Here is a 22,072-nt window from a genome sequence, read left to right on the forward strand (position 1 = left end):
GATACTGGGAGCTGTTGCTTTCAACATCACACGACTAAAGTCTTTCACGTTTCATCTGAGGAATGTGTCCGGTACACACATTTTCAATTTCACCACCATCTACTACTCCTCCCAAAATCTTGGCAATTTCACACATCATATGAAGTCCACCATTTTCTTTTTCGAACACACTTCTAAATTTCTTCTATTTAACAGCTTCCATTTTCGGAGCTTTGAGTGAATCAATCCACGTGTGGTGGAAGTCAGTACATTTGCGAAAGAAGTTCATTCAAATTCCTTTCTGATAATATGTCTATGCTCGAGAGTTTTTGCTAAATTTAAAAATTAAAAGAAAGAGAAGTGAAAAATTATGTTTTTAACAGAAATTTTTAAGATGTTTATTTACTTAAAATATATAAATAATTATGTATTTTAATGTAAAACAGATTTTCGTATACGATTTGTGTGTGCTCTTTCGGAATTTCTGTGTTAGTTATAGTTTTTTATCTATGAACAAAAAGTATTTATTCACGTACACAACCGTTCCCTAATCATAATAAATTGTGTCAACGCGTACAGGTGAAAGGACACGATACTAAAAGAATACTGTTTCAGTAAACGTAACTCCGCAAATAAGTTGTTTGCGATACGTTTGTGACTTTATGATTACCAGTCACTGCTGATGTGATTCTGTATAAACGTCACACACCGGTCCGTCGATTGGTTTTTGTTTACATTTTGGAGACGCGGAGCTGTAAACAGAATGGATACGACAGCTCACTACACAGAGTGACACCCACGTCCGTTGTTTGCGGAGCGCCAGTTGTGTCGTACGAGTGTTGGTGGTAATACGGAAACGAGGCCTACGAGAAAGACAGGCCGCGGCGCGTACTTCACGAAGGTAGTCCTGCGCTCGCTATCTCGCTCAAATCAGCAGACAAACTACGTTTCTACACCTGTGAACTCTTAACTAGGCGTGTCCGTACAAACGAAAACTGAATCTTCTACTGGAATCCGCTATTATGGAATCTTACTATTATTACTCGTATAATGATGGGAAGTCCATGGGCCTACTTATAATTTGTTCAAATGGTTCAAATGGCTCTGAGCACTATGGGACTCAACTGCTGAGGTCATTAGTCCCCTAGAACTTAGAACTAGTTAAACCTAACTAACCTAAGGACATCACACACATCCATGCCCGAGGCAGGATTCGAACCTGCGACCGTAGCGGTCTTGCGGTTCCAGACTGTAGCGCCTTTAACCGCACGGCCACTTCGGCCGGCCCACTTATAATTTGTAACGGCTGTACTGGCGTAACAAAAAATAAAATCACGCTAAAATGATTATCAGTTGCATAAGGCACCACTTCCAGCATGTAATGAGCACAGTTAAGCAGAAGAGACTAAATGCTATAAACAAGCCGTTATACCATTTTTATCGAGTATTGATCTTAAATTAAATTTTGTTGTGGTACTGTTAGTCTGCAAGACTTCATAATAGCAAGAGTCCAGTGGAAGATGCAATTCTCGTTAGTACTTACACGCCCAGCTGCGAGTTAACAGGTTGAGAAACGCATTTTGTCTGCTGAGCTGAGCGAGCGAGCGAGTTCAGGACTACCTCCGTGATGCACGCGCCGCGGCCTGTCTTTCTCTTGGGCCTCGTATGGAACACTACTGTACCGAGGCGTATGCGGATATGCGTCCCATGTATGGTAGGGCTAACGGCAATATACGGGAGGCTGCCCGCTTGTACCAACAAGCATACGTTGCCCAAGTGTCCAACGTTTACTAGGGTGCATCAGCGCTTCCGAGAAACTGGAAGCTTTGCACACACTGCGGGAGCGTGTAGACTTGCACGATTTACACCTGTACTTGAAGATGTTGTGCTGGAAACAGTCGAACACTCTCTAGGAATCTCGACGAGGAGACTCGCCACACGAATTTATGGAACGAGCCAAAGTAGTGTTTTAAGAGTAACACATCGCAATGCAATGTACACTTAACCATCTCCAACGAGCTGAGTGTCTTAGTGAGGCGCACTTTGGTCCAAGCCTAACGCTCTATTAGTGCCTGTAACAGCAAGTTCTGGGCAACCCTACGTTTAATACTAACATTGTTTCACTGATGAAGCAGGGCTCATTTGTGGTGGCGTGCTCAGTTAAAATAATTCTCACATTTGGAGTCATTTAGGCTCCAGCCAGTATGCTCTGCATGAGTCTTCACATTATCCACGTTTCTCATTGAATGTGTGGTTAGGGGTACAATGTGATCTGTTTATTGGGCCGTGTATGTTACCAAAAACTCAATGGACGGAATTACCTTCGATTTCTGCCACATCTCACTTGCAACACTGCTTGAGCATGTTCCCTTAGAGCAATGACACGGGATACGGTACATGCGTGATGGAGTATTGGCATATTTTTCTGCTGTTGTGAGACATCTAACGCACCGATAGACCAAAGCTGGACTGGGAGAGGAGGACCTGTAACGTGGCGTCCAACATCACCTGATCTAAATCCCATGGATCTCTGTGTTTTGGGCCACCTCAAAGGCGTAATGTACACCACTCCGGTTAATACGGCTGAAAAATTTGAGCAGAGGATAGTCGACGCTTGTCATTAGGTTATAAATGCTACAGGTCTGTTTGAAGATTCGAAACTCATTGTGGCGACTAGTACAAGCCTGCCTCTGTGTACAAGGGCGACACTTTGAACACTTCCTTTAACTACGAGTACAGTCATGTGACTATTGTCGCGTTCCTTCAAAACACCTGTAATTCTGTTAAAGTATTTCTAATAACTTTACTTAATGTTGTACAGTACTGCGACCTTTTCCTAAATGAGATGACGTTTCCACAGAATCCAGTCAGCGGTGGCAGGTAACCAAAAAAGTTACAATATCTCGCAAACAGTTCGTTTGAGGACCAGCGTTACTTAGGGAATCGTGTACATCCAACTGTATGCGTTTACGCCAATAATTATGATACACTCTGTAAATTTGATATATAATCTCAGTTGTGTAAATGAGATAATAGGGAAACATTGTCCTGGAATAAATTGGACAGCAAGAAAATGCTAAGGCTTGTAGTGCGCCTTGCGCAGATCCCTCTTCGACATGGAAAATGATCCTGTTGACACATTTATATATGAAGTTGTGCATAATCAAACAGTTTTTCAAGTATCTGAGAGACAAGTTTCCTCGCCTATCAGAAGAAAAGGTGAGAGAAGTCGTATTTGTAGGACATGCAAGCTAAAAATAATTTTAGATTCCAGTAATAAAAACGTATTTCTAGTTCCCTGTGCAATCTGAGAAGATTTCATCGATAAACAGACACAGTTACACGTGTAACCACTTACCCTCGTCATGCAGAGGTAAAGGAAAAGAGCTAAGAGCAAAGGAAGTTACTGAGACGAAGTGTTTCGTTCACAATTAATAAGGTATCAAAATTTCGGCTGGTAGTAAGATGTACTGGTAAGACTTCAATAAGTCCTTACATCATTTATTTTCTTTCTATGTTTTCGATATGCGCCCTGATATTTTTACTATTCTCCAGTACATAATTTCGCGTGGGCTTTGGCTCAGGTTGTCGAGTGTATTAACAGCCTTACGTATCTGTCACTTTGTGCCGTGATATTCGCTTCTCGTCACCCGCCAAATGAGGGCTCGTTCTCATATCTAACTATAAAGCGTTCCATTAATAGATGAAACATTATGATATTCACTGGTCACAGATTCAGTGACAACAGGAAAACAAAACAAAAAAAATAACGTAACCTTAAAGGCGAGAGAGACTTGAAGAGTAGCCAATATCATAGAGTGTGGTGTTATAGTTTGGGGCAATCCTGTGTATGCACCAAGAATATCTTAACTCGGAATAGGGCGGTCAGACTGATCTGTATCAGTTATTGAAATTCGCGTAAGTTGTTGTTCAGGTGTCTTGGAATCGTAACTCCGTCATCCCTGTACGTATATTTCACCACACCAGTTGTTTTTGACAGTACTAACTCACTCAGAGAAAAACAGAACATTCATTCAGTGAACATTAGACGGGAAGACGATGTACAGTTGGCTAACACTTCCTTCAGCGTTGTGCAGAATGACGTGTATTATTCAGCGGTTTCATTTTCAATAAGCTGCCAGCAAAACTGAAAAAAGTATTCAAATCCAAGTCGAAAAGATCCATTATGGCTCATTCCTTCTATTCTGTACACGAGTTCCTCACATTTGTTGAGAACTTTTCTTTGCAGTGTATTGTTGATTCGTATGCTCTCTGTTTGTTTCGCGTTCTACTAATTATTTAATTCTTGGTTTATAAACTTTCTAGTTGGCATACACTAATCTATATTCTACGACTAAGTGGGTCATATGGTCTCATGGAGATTCATAAATGAATAAATAAACAGATAAATAAATGAACAGACGGAGGCTATGAAGCGTACATCACTGGCGCACGGGCAGACACCAAAGGGTTTCCCAGCTGCGCTATTGTAAACTGTTGTTCAAAGCCACGACCGGCTTGGAAAACTTCCCTAGAGTCCCTGGCAAAATCGTAAAGGTTCGCCGTGCGGAGTAGCCGTGCGGTCTATGCCGTCTTGTCGCGGTCGGCGCGTCTCCCCCCGTAGGAGGTTCGAGTCCTCCCTCGGCCATGAGTGTGTGTGTTGTCTTTACCGTAAGTTAGTTTAAGTTAGATTAAGTAGTGTGTAAGCCAAGGGACCAATGACCTCAGCAGTTTGGTCCTATAGTCCTTACCACAAACTTTTCTTTTCGTAAAGGTTCGGACTATATGTGTGTAACGACCTTAACGTAGCCAATAGGGCCGAGTTTCGGCGTTTCGAAAGAGATACGTTCCAGATAGCGCCTTCAACTAAAACTGGTCCTCCACCAAGCCACTTACCTCTACAGAAATGTTCTACATTACCTTATCAGTCATTATATTTGTCCCATTCTTGTATTAGTTTTTAAGTCCACACACTCTAATGCTTCAAAGTTCTTCTTCAGGACTATAGTTCCTTCTGTAGCGCATATTAAAACATATCTTCAGGAATTAATTTCTTTGACTCGCAAAGTTCAGCTTCCTTTGTTGTTTATGTCGATTGGATGTGAACCCAGCTCTTAGCGAGTGACGAATCTGTTACGCGCAAGTTAAATTCCTGCGTACGAATACAGCCCATAAGATATTCATTTAATAGAGCAAACGCCTTTTTCTTGCAGCGGACGACAGCCACACGATCAGAGCAAATGAAAAAATCTAGATCGACGTCTGTACTGCAAAAATTAGTATAAAAATACCATGGCAATATGTACATTTTCTTTCCTCTAGTCCCAGTCATGGATGGACCATGGAAAGAATTAGAACTTGTGTGCTACCGGTGGGAAATTTTCACTGTCATCATTGTGGCCACAGTAGGACTAACAGAAGGTGGGTAAATTTTTTTGTAGGTTATGTCCGAAAAATAGTATTGCAACAATCTAAGTTTGCTCTGGATATCAGGGGCCTTTAGTCCAGCTTCAACCAGTTCAGATTTTCCAATATTTTCGTTGCTCTCTCCCGTCAGTGAAACAAGATACGGCCAGTCACGGCTGCCAGTCTTTGTATCTACGACAGGGAACATCCGGTGTTAGTTCAAGCAGACATGGAATTCACACGCATTGTGCCCTGATGATCCAGACGGATAATAATCGAAAGGCCTTGACCACGGACCTTGTAAAGCGGTTGATCCACATGGGGGCAACTCTACAATGATTTTTGACGGTAATGATAAAATGCATTACAAAAAATTGATTCATTATATATTTTTACAAAAAAATGAAAACTGCAGCACAAGATACGCAAAACTAGTTCATCTTCTTCGCTGAAACATAATATTTTATGGGGCTCAAACATTCATTTAAAATAGAAAGAGAGGCATATCATCAACCGGCAGGAAGATCCAAAAGAAGTGAGGAAAATCTTGGTGCCCAGAAGAGAGTGAAGAAGAAACATACAGAGTATAAAAAACAAATGCGCCAATTCAATAGTATACGGAGATTTCGGATTTAAAAAGAAAAGAAAAAAAGAAACCGTATGCGAAAATTCTATGGCCGTATGAAATGAATAGAGATAAGTTGTGGATTTCTACGAACCACTAAAAGACGGCGTAAAAAGAAGTAGCCTTTAATATTACTCTCTCTCTTTTGGTGACCATGGCCCTCGATAGAGAAAATTTTTTCTTGTGGCATCTTCGGATTCGCAAGGCAGAAACATTTCTGTGTTGATGCACTGCGAAGGTGGATCACGTGGAACTAATTTGAAGTAAAGCAGACAAGGCTGAATGTTTTATTTAATTTACATTTTATTTTTATTTTTCGCAGTAATTCGATTAACTGTTATACAAAGGATGATGTTATAAAGGTACTCGAGTTCTTGCCAGTCTCACTGTTGACCACACAGCTACTAACTCAGCTTTGTGCATCGTCTTCACACGGCTTCTTTTTCCTCTTTTGATGGCGAGAGAAACTGAGAGGGTATTAAATATGTAAATGATCAAAATAGCTCTTAATATGTAGCAAAATATGTCAGAACGAAAAAATATAATCGTTACTTTAAATCACGAAACTAAACCGCTCAATCTACCTCTCAGTTTGGAGGAGGTGTAATATGGCAAGCGATAACACAGTAGGAAAACAAGTTCAAATATTCTGCATAAATATTCACGACTTGATCAGTGGCCGGGAAGAGAAACTCAAGAAGGTAGTAAGCATTTGGTCTGTGGGTAGAAAAGAAATCCCATCACGAAACAATGGAAGTAATATGGACACACAGAAAGGCTGGAAGAGAATTCTGAAATGCCGGTTGTTGTACATGACTTGTTAGTGTGTGTGTGTGTGTGTGTGTGTGTGTGTGTGTGTGTGACGAGCATAAAATGAGAAATGTAAATTACTGCTATCAGTAATATGACCTCTAAGCAAACTATCTAGCATATAATGAGTATATTCCAAGACCTACTGGCTTGTTAATATATTAGGTTCGTGTGCAAGTTCGTGGCGTTTTTGTTTTACATGTTGGCATTCCGGTTGCTATGGGATTATTTATCGACTGTCTTTTCTACTTGTAGTTCATTGTTTCTATTTCAGTTTACATAGTGTCATTTGGTCATTTGGAGATAGTGAGTGGAGCTGTGGCCGCTAGAAGATGGAGTGCCAAATGGAGAAATCTGAACATTTCGGACGTATTCTTCTGTTTGAGTTCAATGGTGGAGTGGTAGCAGTGTAGGAAGCCGGAAACATTTGTACCGTGTATGCCATCAACATTGTGTTTAGGTAAATCTTCGGGGTTTGATGAAGATCATTTAAACGCATTAATCCGCAGTTATCCATACCAGGGTACTCGAGAATTGACAGATGTGGTGAACTGTGATCATTCCACAATAGCGCGACATTTGCGTGGAATGCGGAAGGTTCCGAAATCGACTGTATGAGTACCGAATGCTCTAAGCCAAAAGCACAAAAATCATCGGGTGGACATATGAGCATCTCTGCTTGCCAGTCATCAATTGGCTCGTGAACAACGGCGACTATTCCTATCCCGTATCGTTACTGGTGACGAGAAATGGTGTATATATACTAACACAAGGAAAAGAAAGGAATGACTAAACCCAAACAAAGCAGCAACTCGCCATACAAAGACCTGCGCCCATCCACAAAAGATAATGTTATGCATCTGGTGGACAGCGTCGGTGTGGTGTACTACGAATTGCTTCCCCGAAGTATAAACGTCACTGCTAACATTTACTGCCAAAAACTGAGGCATCTTGTAGACGCAATCCAAGAACAACGACCAGGAAGACTGCGTGAAGTGACCCTACTCCACGGTTACGCCCACCTGCTTTCTGCTAGACTAACAATAAACACTATACTAAAGTTGAATTGGGAAATCATTCCTCACCCACCTTTTTCACCTGATCTTGCACCCTCGGATTTTTCACCTTTTCAGCTGTCTATCGAAAAACGTTCAAGAAATTTCCTTTGCAGATAAAAATACATTCCGAACTTGCATCGACGAGTTCTTCGTCTCAAAGCTAAGTGATTTCTACAGTCGTGGATTCGAAAAGTAACCCCGGTGATTGCAGACTATTGTAAATAGTGAAGGAGAATATTATGTTGATCAATAAAGTTTCTGTTATGTGAATCTATTGTGTTTATTAAACTCACGGAAAACCGCTACGAACTTGTGCACCAACCCAATAATAACGAGAAGGTAAGAGGCAAAGTTTTTTTCCGAGTCCCGCATATGTGGGGCGCTGAGCGAGCGCGCACTGTACCTATTGTCAGCGGCGGACAAGCAGCGGGCTTTCAGAAGCCGGAAGCGCTGCTCAGCTGTTGTTGTTGCCGTTAGCTGCCGCGCGCATGCGCACCGCACCGCCAGACCGCGCGAGACGCACTGGCCGAGGAGCGGGCCGTGTCCCGCTGAATGCGCCAACCGCCACGTCACGTGACCGCCTTACATCAGGCGCGCAGCTTAGTCTGTGGGTGTCTAGGGCAGAGATAACGCCTGCTCGGTCGGTGGCTGCGACTCAACGAGAGTGCTATTGGGTGCCGCGCTGCCGCGGGAACATGATATCACGCCGCTCGCATGGAGTATGTATATCTCTGGAGTGAGCGTAGCCTACAGCGCATGTTCTCAACATTAGACCGGGCTAATCACATGATTTTGGGACGACACTGCATGTCTGCAATTTGCAGTAATAGTGTAGCTTGATGTCACTCATATTCGCCCTGTTTTACGTACGGTTTTGCACGTCTGAGATTTTGTGGCAGCTATTGTGCAGTACTGTGGTTGCTACGGTCGCAAAGAGAAGTATGTGAAAGGAGGACTAGTTGATTTTCACACATATGTATGACAAATGTGTAACTGTAAATGTGAATGACATTGGACATCCACCCCGAAGAAATTCAACGGACAATATAGAAAAAATAAGAACACTAAAAAGAAAAGCGGATCTAGGCGCTTCAGTCTGGAACCGCGCGACCGTTGCTTTCGCAGGTTCGAATCCTGCCTCGGGCATGGATGTGTGTGATGTCCTTAGGTTAGTTAGGTTTAAGTTCTAGGGGACCGATGACCTCAGCAGTTAAGTCCCATAGTGCTCAGAGCCATTTCAACAATTTTGTAAATGTCATATTGATTTGAGGCACTTTTTTTGTCGAAAAATATCGAAACACGGTATTTTAGTCTTTTGTTTTAGAGATAACTTCTGCGATTTTACGATGTGTTTACGACAGAAGTGCTAGATAAATTTGCAGGTGTGTTTGAGTAAACTGCTATTCAGTATATACATATTGGTGCTATGTTCATATGCAGGTAAAATTTATACCTGACAGTTTGATTAATTTCCTTTCATTTACACAGGTTCTCAAACTCTTGCGCGTGTGTGAGTATGTCTGCATTAGGCAGCTCCCTATGCAGTGTCACTGCAACGCAATTAATTAGAACAGATTCGACAACATGAATCAGTGCAACAGAAAACATAAAAAATGTATTTTTCGCTGTGACTTCTTTTAGCACTACAAAATTCGGCAATTCATCTTTTTGTGTGTAGTATATGGTATTACTATTCTGATGAGATGGCGAAAAAGTGGAAAAGATTTTGTACTCCATGGAGGTATGTTCCGTTTATGCTACTAAGTGAAAGGCAGTTGGTTTTTTGCCATACGCGTTTCGCTTCTTTTATTTATGAAGCATCTTCAGTGGTGTGTAACGTAAGGGCAACGCAACATCCAGACTCGAAGCGGAGAAAATCTACTCGGCCGGAAACGAACCCAGGCCCCTTCGGATAGCAATGCGCCGCGCTGGCCGTACAGCTGCCGAGGCGGACAAATAGAAACTTTAAAACAATAACGTAATTGCGGAAAATTGGGGTTTACGACAAGTAGAAAATGCCGGGAAAATTACTGCTGCCCTGTTTTTACCAGCATGTGTAAATCATTAAAAGTAGCACGACAAAAATAGGATCTAATTCTGTGTGCGATGTTCTGGTGTACCCGTTACAATTCCTTCCTGGAAATATACTTACGATCCTAAATATCCTTTGCTTTTCCTTTATGAAAATACTAATAAATACAGTCTAATCTGCATTATTTCCCTCTATTTGCAGTGAAAGTAACGTAAAAATTAAAAGTAAAGAAAGTTTATGTATAGGAATTCAAACCCGCGACCCCCGAATTACCACGCTGTATACTCTTTCCACAGTACCAGTTGCTGTGTGGAAACTACGCTAAAGTAAACGGCTGATGCCTCGCCCAACCGGCGCCAAAAGTGCTATTTTTTTTAACCACTTAGCCATCAGGAGCTCTCATTTCAGTCTCTTTGATTTCTGGCTAAGCCCGGCATATCCTATAAATTTGAACGGTATCGGCATTGACGAGTAGGTGTGGTCCTGTTGTCGGATAACGATCTTCCGCCAGCATGATGAAGTGGAGAACGGCGTTGATTATTTTCTGAAAGTAATGCCGCATGGCTCGTAAGTATTTAAAAAAGTCACAGTTCTACGCGACCACAGTTGTTTCGTAAAATATTCAGTCAATTTACATACATTTTCATTGCCGCCATTTGCTGGTTTAATCAGCCAGTGTTTCTGTGACTTTTTTAAAAATACATGTTAGCGAGCTGTTTAATTGTCTTTTACTGAAACATAAAACATCAAAAAAAGCATGTAAGAAATAGAAATGCAAAAAATCTAAGCAGTTATACGTAGAAGAATACAAATAAAGACAAAATACGAAACACACGTCACAAGTTGTATCAGTGAGGGAAACCATATAATTATGGTCTGATCCGAACATATGCAGAAGCAACTAGTATCGTTATAGGAAAGGCGGTGGGCCCAATTTGAAATCACTGTTACAAGCGATCATCAGCAAAGTGTACACATGTCAAAGAGCATGCAGCTGTATAAGTTTACAAATATTATGGAGAAAATACCAACCGTAGATGTAACTGATGCTTCTTCAAGCATGCAATGTTCTAACTTAGCACAAAACATAAAACATTGTTACTACACGTGAGAACAGAACAAAAATTTTACGGGAAGATTATAAGCCACTTCTAATATATTATAATGAAAGAAAGACAAATAGACAAAATACTTATTATCAAACCAAGTTGTCTTGAAAGTAGAAAGAACAATAATTTTCTTCAAATCAAATTCAAAATTAGCGCCCAATCCACGTCTCAGGACCAGAGTAAGAATAATACAGAATAGCATACAGATGCAGGTAACAAACGGGGAGGTGTAAGTAGTAGTAGCAGCTTTTTTATAAACATCAATGAAGCGAGTACTAATACGAGTAATATATCTGTAATATCTACAAATAACAGCGCGCAGACATCGTAACTAATATTTCACGCAATAGCAAGTTGGAACCAATATGTTTACACTAATGTGAGAACCAGAAATGACAACTAAATAACGTAGTGAGAGTTAAGTATGACAAAACCCTAGCCCTGCAGTAGGTTGGAGACATAATGTAGGCACCAAATATGAACGAACAGTAATTATCACTGTGTCGTATAAGAAGTACACTCATGTTCAGAAAGCACAGAGCACCTTGAACGACAGGAGATAGGACGTTCACATTCACAGGACATGTACATTATTATGTTCTGCAGAAATGATTAACATTTCAGTCACCTCAGTTCAGTGTGTGTTGTTGCCTGACAGGCAAAGGGTCTGCCATAGGCCCTGATAGCTTGTTTCGCGCGTGATGGGATCGACGTGTATAACGCGTGAATGGCGTCCTGTGATATGTCCATCCATGGTGCGTTCACCTGGTTCGAAAGGTCATCTGTGTTGCTTGGCGTTGGATCATAGCGCTACAACTGTCGTTTCACCATTTCCCACACATTTTCGATTATCGATCTGGTGGGCCAAGGCAAACGCTGACATCCAATGAAACCAAGAAGGCACGTGTTCCTACAGCAACATGTGGTCATGCATTGTGTTGCTGAAAAATGGCGCCTGGCGTGAAGTGCAGGAAGGGTATGGCTACGGGTCACAGGATGTCATTCACGTAAAGTTTCCGTATGTCCATCCTTTTGAACGGTGGTCTTGGGGAGCACGGCCGATCACTATTGTACAGCACAAGTCAATCATGTACGTCACGCTTCACTGTGCGCTGGACGTGCACCAACTGTGATTTGTGATTGTACTCATTAGCACCTCACACCATAAGGCCTTGAGCTGGTGCTGTATGTTTCGTGCGAATGCAGTCACTGTGATGCCGCTCACCCTGCCTGCTGCGAACCAAACTGCAGCCATCATTTTCAAACGACTGAACCTCGATTCATCCGAAAACACTATCTGATACGAGTCCTGTCCCCAGTGACGTCGTTACACACACCATTGCCGTCCAGAATGTTTCAGTACATTCGTCAAAAGTAGGCAGCGAAGTGGACGACGCTCACGTAAGTGGTACCTTAAAAAACTGTCACCCCTAATAGTGTACGATGTATTTCACTATTCCGCTGTTGGGGCAGAGTCGAGGAGGACACAGATTTGTTTTGCAGTGCCATTCGGATGAGATGTGGATCTTCTCGGGCGATGGTCTGAGTGGTGCAACCTGACCCACCTCGTCCGGTTCTACGGCCTTGTGTGAACCATTTTACAAACGCACTTTGCACTCCCGAAACACTTCCGCCCCACGAACAGCAGTTTCCCAAACGGATGCCGTTCTGTCATGGCAACAATGCACTCTCTTTCAAACTCTTTGGTTTGACGGTATGATTCGCGAATACGTCTGCGAGGCATCCTGCACGTCTGCTCAAGTCGCACTGATCCATTACCTTCGGTTTATAGCGGCAACAAGAGCCGCAGGCACATTTTACCAGTAGGTGGTGTTGCGACGCTATATCGGTGTTGACCTAGAACCCGCTGGCCTACATGTTCCAAATGATAATGATTTCTGCAGAACATACTACACTCCTGGAAATGGAAGAAAGAACACATTGACACCGGTGTGTCAGACCCACCATACTTGCTCCGGACACTGCGAGAGGGCTGTACAAGCAATGATCACACGCACGGCACAGCGGACACACCAGGAACCGCGGTGTTGGCCGTCGAATGGCGCTAGCTGCGCAGCATTTGTGCACCGCCGCCGTCAGTGTCAGCAAGTTTGCCGTGGCATACGGAGCTCCATCGCAGTCTTTAACACTGGTAGCATGCCGCGACAGCGTGGACGTGAACCGTATGTGCAGCTGACGGACTTTGAGCGAGGGCGTATAGTGGGCATGCGGGAGGCCGGGTGGACGTGCCGCCGAATTGCTCAACGCGTGGGGCGTGAGGTCTCCACAGTCATCGATGTTGTCGCCAGTGGTCGGCGGAAGGTGCACGTGCCCGTCGACCTGGGACCGGACCGCAGCGACGCACGGATGCACGCCAAGACCGTAGGATCCTACGCAGTGCCGTAGGGGACCGCACCGCCACTTCCCAGCAAATTAGGGACACTGTTGCTCCTGGGGTATCGGCGAGGACCATTCGCAACCGTCTCCATGAAGCTGGGCTACAGTCCCGCACACCGTTAGGCCGTCTTCCGCTCACGCCCCAACATCGTGCAGCCCGCCTCCAGTGGTGTCGCGACAGGCGTGAATGGAGGGACGAATGGAGACGTGTCGTCTTCAGCGATGAGAGTCGCTTCTGCCTTGGTGCCAATGATGGTCGTATGCGTGTTTGGCGCCGTGCAGGTGAGCGCCACAATCAGGACTGCATACGACCGAGGCACACAGGGCCAACACCCGGCATCATGGTGTGGGGAGCGATCTCCTACACTGGCCGTACACCACTGGTGATCGTCGAGGGGACACTGAATAGTGCACGTTACATCCAAACCGTCATCGAACCCATCGTTCTACCATTCCTAGACCGGCAAGGGAACTTGCTGTTCCAACAGGACAATGCACGTCCGCGTGTATCCCGTGCCACCCAACGTGCTCTAGAAAGTGTAAGTCTACTACCCTGGCCAGCAAGATCTCCGGATGAAGCGTCGTCTCACGCGGTCTGCACGTCCAGCACGAACGCTGGTCCAACTGAGGCGCCAGGTGGAAATGGCATGGCAAGCCGTTCCACAGGACTACATCCATCATCTCTACGATCGTCTCCATGGGAGAATAGCAGGCTGCATTGCTGCGAAAGGTGGATATACACTGTACTAGTGCCGAAATTGTGCATGCTCTGTTGCCTGTGTCTATGTGCCTGTGGTTCTGTCAGTGTGATCATGTGATGTATCTGACCCCAGGAATGTGTTAATAAAGTTTCCCCTTCCTGGGACAATGAATTCACGGTGTTCTTATTTCAATTTCCGGGATTGTAATTTACATGTCCTACGAATATGAACGTCCTACCTCTAGTCGTCCAAGGTGTTCTGTTACTTTCTTAACATAAGTGTACTATACACTACTGGCCATTAAAATTTCTACACCAAGAAGAAATGTGATTACATTTTCAGGCAATTTGGGTGCACAGATCCTGAGAAATCACTACCCAGAACAACCACGTCTTGCAGTAATAACGGTCTTGACACACCTGGGCATTAACTGAAACAGAGCTTGGATGGCGTGTACAGGTACAGCTGCCTATGCAGCTCCAACACGATATCACAGTTCATCAAGAGTAGTGACTGGCGTATTGTGACGAGCCAGTTGCTCGGCCACCATTGACCAGACGTTGTCAGTTGGTGGGAGATTTGGAGAATGTGCCGGCCAGGGCAGCAGCCCAACAGTTTCTGTATCCAGAACGATCCGTACAGGACCTGCAACATGCGGCCGTGCATTATCCTGCTGAAATGTAGGGTTTCACAGGGATCGAATGAAGGGTAGAGCCACGGGTCGTAACACATCTGAAATGTAACGTCCACTGTTCAAAGTGCCGTCAATGCGAACAAGAGGTGACCGAGACGTGTAACCAATGGCACGCCATACCATCACGCCGGGTGATACGCCAGTATGGCGATGACGAATACACGCTTCCAATGAGCGTTCACCGCTATGTCGCCAAACACGGATGCGACCATCATGATGCTGTAAACAGAATCTGGATTCATCCGAAAAAATGACGTTTTACCATTCGTGCACCCAGGTTCGTCGTTGAGTACACCATCGCAGGCGCTCCTGTTTGTGATGCAGCGTCAAGGGTAACCGCAGCCATGGTCTCCGAGCTGATAGTCCATGCTACTGCAAACGTCGTCGAACTGTTCGTGCAGATGGTGGTTGTCCTGCTGACTCAGGGATCGAGACGTGGCTGCACGATCCGTTGCAGCCATACGGATAAAATGCCTGCCATCCCGACTGCTAGTGATACGAGGCCGTTGGGATCCAGCACGGCGTTCCGTATTATTCTCCTGAACACACCGACTCCATATTCTGTTAATAGTCATTGGATCTCGACCAACGCGGGCGGCAATGTCGCGATACGATAAACCGCAATTCGCGATAGGCTACAATCCGACCTTTACCAAAGTCGTAAACGTGATGGTAGGCATTTCTCCTTCTTACACGAGGCATCACAACAACGTTTCACCAGGCAACGCCGGTCAACTTCTGTTTGTGTATGAGAATTCGACTGGAAACTTTCCTCATGTCAGTACGTTGTAGGTGTCGCCGTAGGTGTCGCCACCGGCGCCAACTTCGTGTGAACAATGTGAAAAGGTAATCATTTGCATATCACAGCATCTTCTTCCTGTAGATTAAATTTCGCATCTGTAGCACGTCATCTTCGTTGTGTAGCAACTTCAATGGCCGGTAGTGTATATTCACTAGTCCCAAGTGTGAATATGAAGTGCGCCAATTTGGATGGGCGGTACTGTCTTCATTTCTCCGTTTAAACGAAATCAAGGAAGCCCTAATTACGTTAATAATTTGAATAAATGTTTGTTAAATATATGTGTCTTCCGTTAAAATTTATTCCATGTAATCCGAGGAGAATATAGACAAGGTGTTCCAGCAGTGTTCCCCACGAAGCAGTGTCCGGCGGTGCGGGTCACTTCAGCAGATATAGCCAACGGTCGTCATCGGCGAGAATGTCGCTCCACCATTGTGTTGAATCTCTGTATTCATTGTTAATGAACTGCAAAACGAAAAATATCGTAAAAGGTAAAGAGTTACTGTTTGACTCTCAAGCTGTTAACATTTACGATATTAGCGAATAGCTCTATATTGTGAGTAAATAAAACGACCAGGTATGTCTAGTATTGAGGAAATTTTTATTTAGCAAACGTAGTCATGAGTCATTTAGAGTTATTTACATGATTTTTTTTAAGTGACTCAAACGTTCACGTTGGAAGTTGGTACTGTGAATTAACGTGAAAACGTGAAAAGAAATTCCGCAGTAGATACCGAAGTAATTTCTTACACTCGTAACTGATGTGTTTTTGAAAAGTATTTTATTGCCCATGTCACAAGTCTGACGAAACTGAATTTTTCATAGTTTTGGTTTGAAAGGCTATGAACAACAGCGCTTTGAAACCAGTGATTTCTTGAAGCTCAGTGAATCCAAAACTGATAAAAACAGAATGTTTTAAAAGAGCAATCAGATATAGTGGTAAATTCGAAATCTCTAAACGTTCTTGAGTTCAGTTTTGATCGACGTTGCACGAAGTTACCGATCTCAGCATATTACATGATCTTTGGCAGTGATTTTCAAGGGTGTAAACTATTTCGGTGCTTACAAAAGAGCACTCGAAGTTAATTAAATGCGTACTTATCTTGGATAATCAACAGTAAATGAGTGAAACATTACGGCTGACTGTGTTTCAATATTAGATTAAAGATGTTACGCTACAGCGAAATTAAACAATATCGCTGATTGATAGTAATTTGTTAAGTCGACGCTTCATTGTTTTACGTAACCTTCTGCAGCTAGTGACCTACGACGACGAATTATACGTCGCAGTTTAAGTTATCCCTTCTCCCTGAGTCAGATAAGACGATCGTGAACAATATATTCAACGTAATCCACAATTACAATTATATAAAGCAATATTAAAGACGAAATAAAACTTCATGTGAGACTTCGTTCCATTCCGAAAAACACGGTAACGTTTGCCAATTGAAGACTATTCTACGAAGAAAGGCAGCTTATTTACGTCTTAATGCATCATGGACCGGGTGCCTCATCGTGGCGACCGATGGTTCCAGGCCGTCGCTAGAACAGAAGTGGAGGAAATCATCGACTTACAAATCATCGTGGGAACACTTAATATACGAACAATCTGTGGAGGGCGAGACACTACTCGCTTCCGCAACAAATTTGAAAATGTGTCCAGCTCCAGTCTAGCAGTCTCCGTGCACTGTTTGCGCGGTCACGCAGTGCACTTCGAGTAAATCTACGGTAGCTGTGGGCGGCTCCGTGTCTTTGCCACCAGCGTTCGGCAGCGTTCGGCAGCATACGCGGACGAAGCGACAGCTACACCCTTCGGCCGTCAAAGCAGAGCAGACGTAAGCAGTCCTGACGAGAGGCGGCCACAAGTTGAAGATGTCTTATTGCAATCGACGGCTTCACCACCGCCGTTTCAGCAACGATAATTACCGTTAACGGTGTAACCGCTCTTTAGAGAGTGGTTATACAGAAACGAGTAAATTCTGTAACACGAAATGGCCTAAGAGCCAAAAAACGGTAGTAGTATTTCGAAGTAATAGTATGAATTTTTACAAAGAGCAGATATTCGAAAAAGAGTAACGCAAAGTAGTACCAAGGGAATCACAGGAAGACATAACAGAGATGCGTTTTGTTTTGAATGTAATATATAAACCAATGCGCAACATTGTTAGGTCTCTTGTGTTTTTCTTTTCAGAGGTGGCGAGTGTGTTCGCTGTACTTCCGTGGTAGTCGGAATTTTGGGATTAGGAGCCTAATTAAATTGCATTCATAGAACTGGATTAGACATTGGAGTGGTGGAGAATATATTATTTTGGGATAAATTCAGAGACGGAGCCAATTAGAGGTGATTGGGTGTACGAACATTGATATTCAAGTGAATGGTGATTGTACGCGTTAAACGAAACGCAACGATCGTATACCTACGATTGTGAAGAGATTTATTGGCAATAAGGAAGCTTTAATGTTGAATTAGGAATTTATTCTCTGTATGCGAATTATTAAAGAGTATTGGGACCGAAAATGGTTTGTACCTTATCACAGTAGTATCTTTGCCGCTCGTTGTCAAAGTGATTCTTCTAATGAACGGGAAATGAAAAATAGTGCCCGTTGAAAGATTAAACTTGTGCTAAACAGACACAGAAAGGATTCGAACCCGTAATTAATATCGTGTCGTGAGAATTGAGGAGCTTAGACATTGAAAGGCCCAGAGACACATTTATAATTCATCGGACATTAATGGCAAAGAACAGTTTCAGGGGAAAGCATATCTTTGGTGATCGGTACACAAAGGAATGTAGTACTGACTGACTTATCATACCGAAACAATACACACTAGGATCAACTCTCCTTTCATTGATCCCCCGGTGCCATCTCTCATTAATTTAAGAACTTAATTATGTCAATAAAACAGAAATATACGAGACATTCCCAGTGTTTACTTAATTCCATAATCAGCTAGTACATAGACAATAGTATCTGCGAACATTCAAGGGTTATTTAAGGAAGCTGATAAACCTTTTTATAAACATATGTAATGGGATTCAACGAATGCATACAGACTGCTAAAATAACTAAATCAAATTACTCAGGGAAACAAATTAGTAAAAATAGACTGGAACTCAATTGATATCTTTGGATCCGTCGTGGTCGAAAGTGTATGAAATATTTCTGGAAAAACGCGATCAATTTTCAACTACTAGTTCACACGACTAGATTCACAACGTGATTCAGATATGTCTGTGCAGTCGCGACGACGGTGGGTGTGCGGGCATAACGGCAAGTCGTTTCAAAACCACGAACAGTATTTACGATACTCGATTTTTCAGTGACGTATTGAAAGCAGTTTAAAATGATTTTTGTTAGAAACCTGTTTAGACGAAATTTTTTATACAATTTTGAAAATATTTGATGATATAATTATTCAAGAGGGATTCGCAAACGATTCAGGTATTAATAGGAGACCAACGGAAGGAGAGCAGGGAACGGAAAGAAGGACATAAACGAACAAATGGTTAACAATAACCAGGCTCGTGTTGCTTGGTTGTCTCTGCAGTTAAACGAGCAAATGACTAATTTTAATGAGCGAATTTCTAGCTTTGATGAACGCCTAGTTAGCACTAAACAAGTTCTTACTGCTCAGAGCTCTCAGCAGACCAGTAAAAAATGGCTAGTCGCAACCAAACTCTGGTTGAACAACTTACTATGCAAATTACAGAGCAAGTAACAACACAACTGTCAGAACATCTAGTTAGTAGTCATTTAGCTCTGACGTTAGAACTTTCTAAGCAAATAACTTAAGGACCAGCTGCAAACTCACATCAATGAATCTCGGGCTGAAGAGGAACAACTTCGTGATGTGATTTAACAAGTCGCTTATGTTTTATCAAATTTAAGTTTAAATTGGTTCTTAATACAGCATATAACGGGGAGGCGTACCTCAAGTAAATACCACATCTTTTTTCATAAAAAGGAGTACACCGTATTCACAGGAATGACGTACTCAATGAAGGAAAATGGTATAAGGAGGAGGGCGGGAAGTTTAGGTTAGTAACCATGAAGCATATGATTGAGAGTAACCACATGAAATTGTCTTTGGAAGAATTAACATCAGAGGTAATAAGCACAGGAAATACAAATGTGTAATGGTATCTAAGACTACCCAAGTTATTTTGTCATATGGGTTGTATAATCAGTGACGCAAAGGATGATATCGCATAATACAATACTGGGAAGCAAAGTTGTAAGTTGAAATTTGGTTGTGTGAAGAAGGCTTTAAAAAGTAGAGTTTATTTAAAATATATTGAACAATTAAATGAGGTTCTTTTAGTAATTCTTTAAGTCTCTCGGTTCAGTCAAGATTTTATCTCGGTGTTTAGGCATATTTATATTCTTTCAAGTAAAAAGCACTCCGTCTTCAGGCCGCAAGCGGCCCATCGGGACCATCCGACCGCCGTATCATCCTCAGTAGAGGATGCGGATAGGAGGGGCATGTGGTCAGCACACCGCTCTCCCGGTCGTTATGATGGTTTTCTTTGACCAGAGCCACTACTATTCGGTCGAGTAGCTCCTCAATTGGCATCACGAGGCTGAGTGCACCCCGAAAAATGGCAACAGCGCATGGCGGCTGGATGGTCACCCATCCAAGTGCCGACCACGCCCGACAGCGCTTAACTTCGGTGATCTCACAGGAACCGGTGTATCCACTGTGGCAAGGCCGTTGCCTTTCTTTCAAGTAAATTCATGACTTTTCTTTCAATGCCTATACATAGCATTTCCATTACATCCTTCATGTTATTAAGTAAGTGCTTCTGAGTTTTTAAACGAATATCTGACGCTGATGAGCTGTTTGGTGAGTGCGTTCCTTGAATCTGCTATAAAACTTTCTTTCCGTCTAATCAATGGAAAATTTATCACACTGCAGACATATGATTTTATGAACACCTTATAGATCATACATGTAGTCTTCCGCAATACTTTTCTGCAAATTAAGATCTTAATTCTTGTCAGCCTAGAAAGAGATGACGATATTAATTTTTTGAATAACTGACTAATTTTCTCTGGTACTCTCCAAAGCTAGAGGAGAACAGCAGATTTTGTTTTCTTTCAGTCAAGTATATTCCGTAATGTAATTTCATGCATTGTGTCCCTTTCTTTCAGTTTGTTTTAATTTTCTTCTTTAAATAAACCATCAACCAAGACTGGTTCACACCCGTTCGGCACAACAATGTGCCGTAATTAATTTAGTTTGTCATTATTGTTTTCACTTGAGAGTGGTAACCTGATTAATCTGTCAAAAAATGAGTGAAAGGAAGCGTGTTATGTCTCATGGTTTAGCGGCGGCCTACACGTGGAACAGCAATGCCTTAGTCTGAATGCTGCTGCTCTCCGTCCAATGGTGCTGGACTACACAGAATGTTGCAGAGACTCCTTTTTAATCTCAGGTAGTAGGTGTGGGTGAGAAGGGGTTAAGGTGTGCTTGATGCACGTAACCGTGACGACTCTATGCCTACCCTTACGTTCCCATGCAGTCCGACATTGGGCCACTGTCACTTCCGAATGTCTCACAAGACTGGATATTGCACGATTTCATCAGCCGACAAAACGGAGACTCACAATGAAGCCTCTTTCACACTGTGTCGGATGCCAGTAACGCTGTCTCACATGTGTATATAACACAATCTTGTCATTGGTCACTCGGTATCATGCGCTGTCCATGCCTAAATACACTAACTGGCGTGGTAAAAACACTAAAAATGAACAACACTAACGCCCTCTAGTGTACTTTCTATCTGTCACAGCTGTGATCATTTACATATCTGCCGACAGTATGTACATGTAGATAGTTATTTTGTCATCAGCCGATGTCTTCTTGTTGCATCAGTTTTTTGTTAGGCAGTGTATTTTGGCTCTTCTGATGGCGAGATCCGGTACTGTGGCAGACTGTACCACGACTGTAGGAATGTACATACAAAAACTAAAAAAAATAGTTATGAAATTTTATTTTTTAAGCAGGCCTAATAAGGAAAACTTCACAACTATCACTCGTACCAGCAGTGAATTAAGTGACAAATATTCTGTTTAACCGTGGCAGGAGATTCATTTCTGGAACAGGATCATTTAACTTCCATTACCTGGACATGAATGGTAACGCGCGTAAGAATGCAAAAGAACACAATGAGTCTGTCCTGGCCGTTGTTTAACTTCCCGTTACTGAGATACGATCAGTAGCTGTATGACCGTTGGACCGAGGTAGACCAAGAATTATCCAGCGCCTGACCAGGAAGAACAGTTCTGCTGGCTGCCAAGGATATCTATGTATCAGCACACGACACATCGCTCTTGATTTTGATATCACTGATGTACCGCATAGAGGGTGCTTCATGTGGAGATTTGTTTTTATCAGCTTTAACCTCTGCGGTATCTTTCAGCCACATATCACAGACAACGGGAGAACTTTTGCCGCAG

At 42.8% G+C, this 22,072-nt stretch overlaps 1 protein-coding gene across 1 annotated transcript in view; it reads right to left on the reverse strand.

Moving 5' to 3' along the window:
- Positions 1-8,413, reverse strand: part of LOC124775058 (neutral ceramidase-like) — a 486,227-nt gene extending 477,814 nt beyond the window's left edge. Inside the window, exon 1 of the mRNA XM_047249851.1 lies at positions 8,282-8,413. The gene's annotated coding sequence lies outside the window, so the exon portion shown is untranslated. The remainder of the gene's footprint in view (positions 1-8,281) is intronic.
- Positions 8,414-22,072: the final 13,659 nt, after the last annotated feature.

The sequence above is a fragment of the Schistocerca piceifrons genome, chromosome 2 (genome assembly GCF_021461385.2).
Source record: "Schistocerca piceifrons isolate TAMUIC-IGC-003096 chromosome 2, iqSchPice1.1, whole genome shotgun sequence".
Lineage (NCBI taxonomy): Eukaryota > Metazoa > Arthropoda > Insecta > Orthoptera > Acrididae > Schistocerca > Schistocerca piceifrons.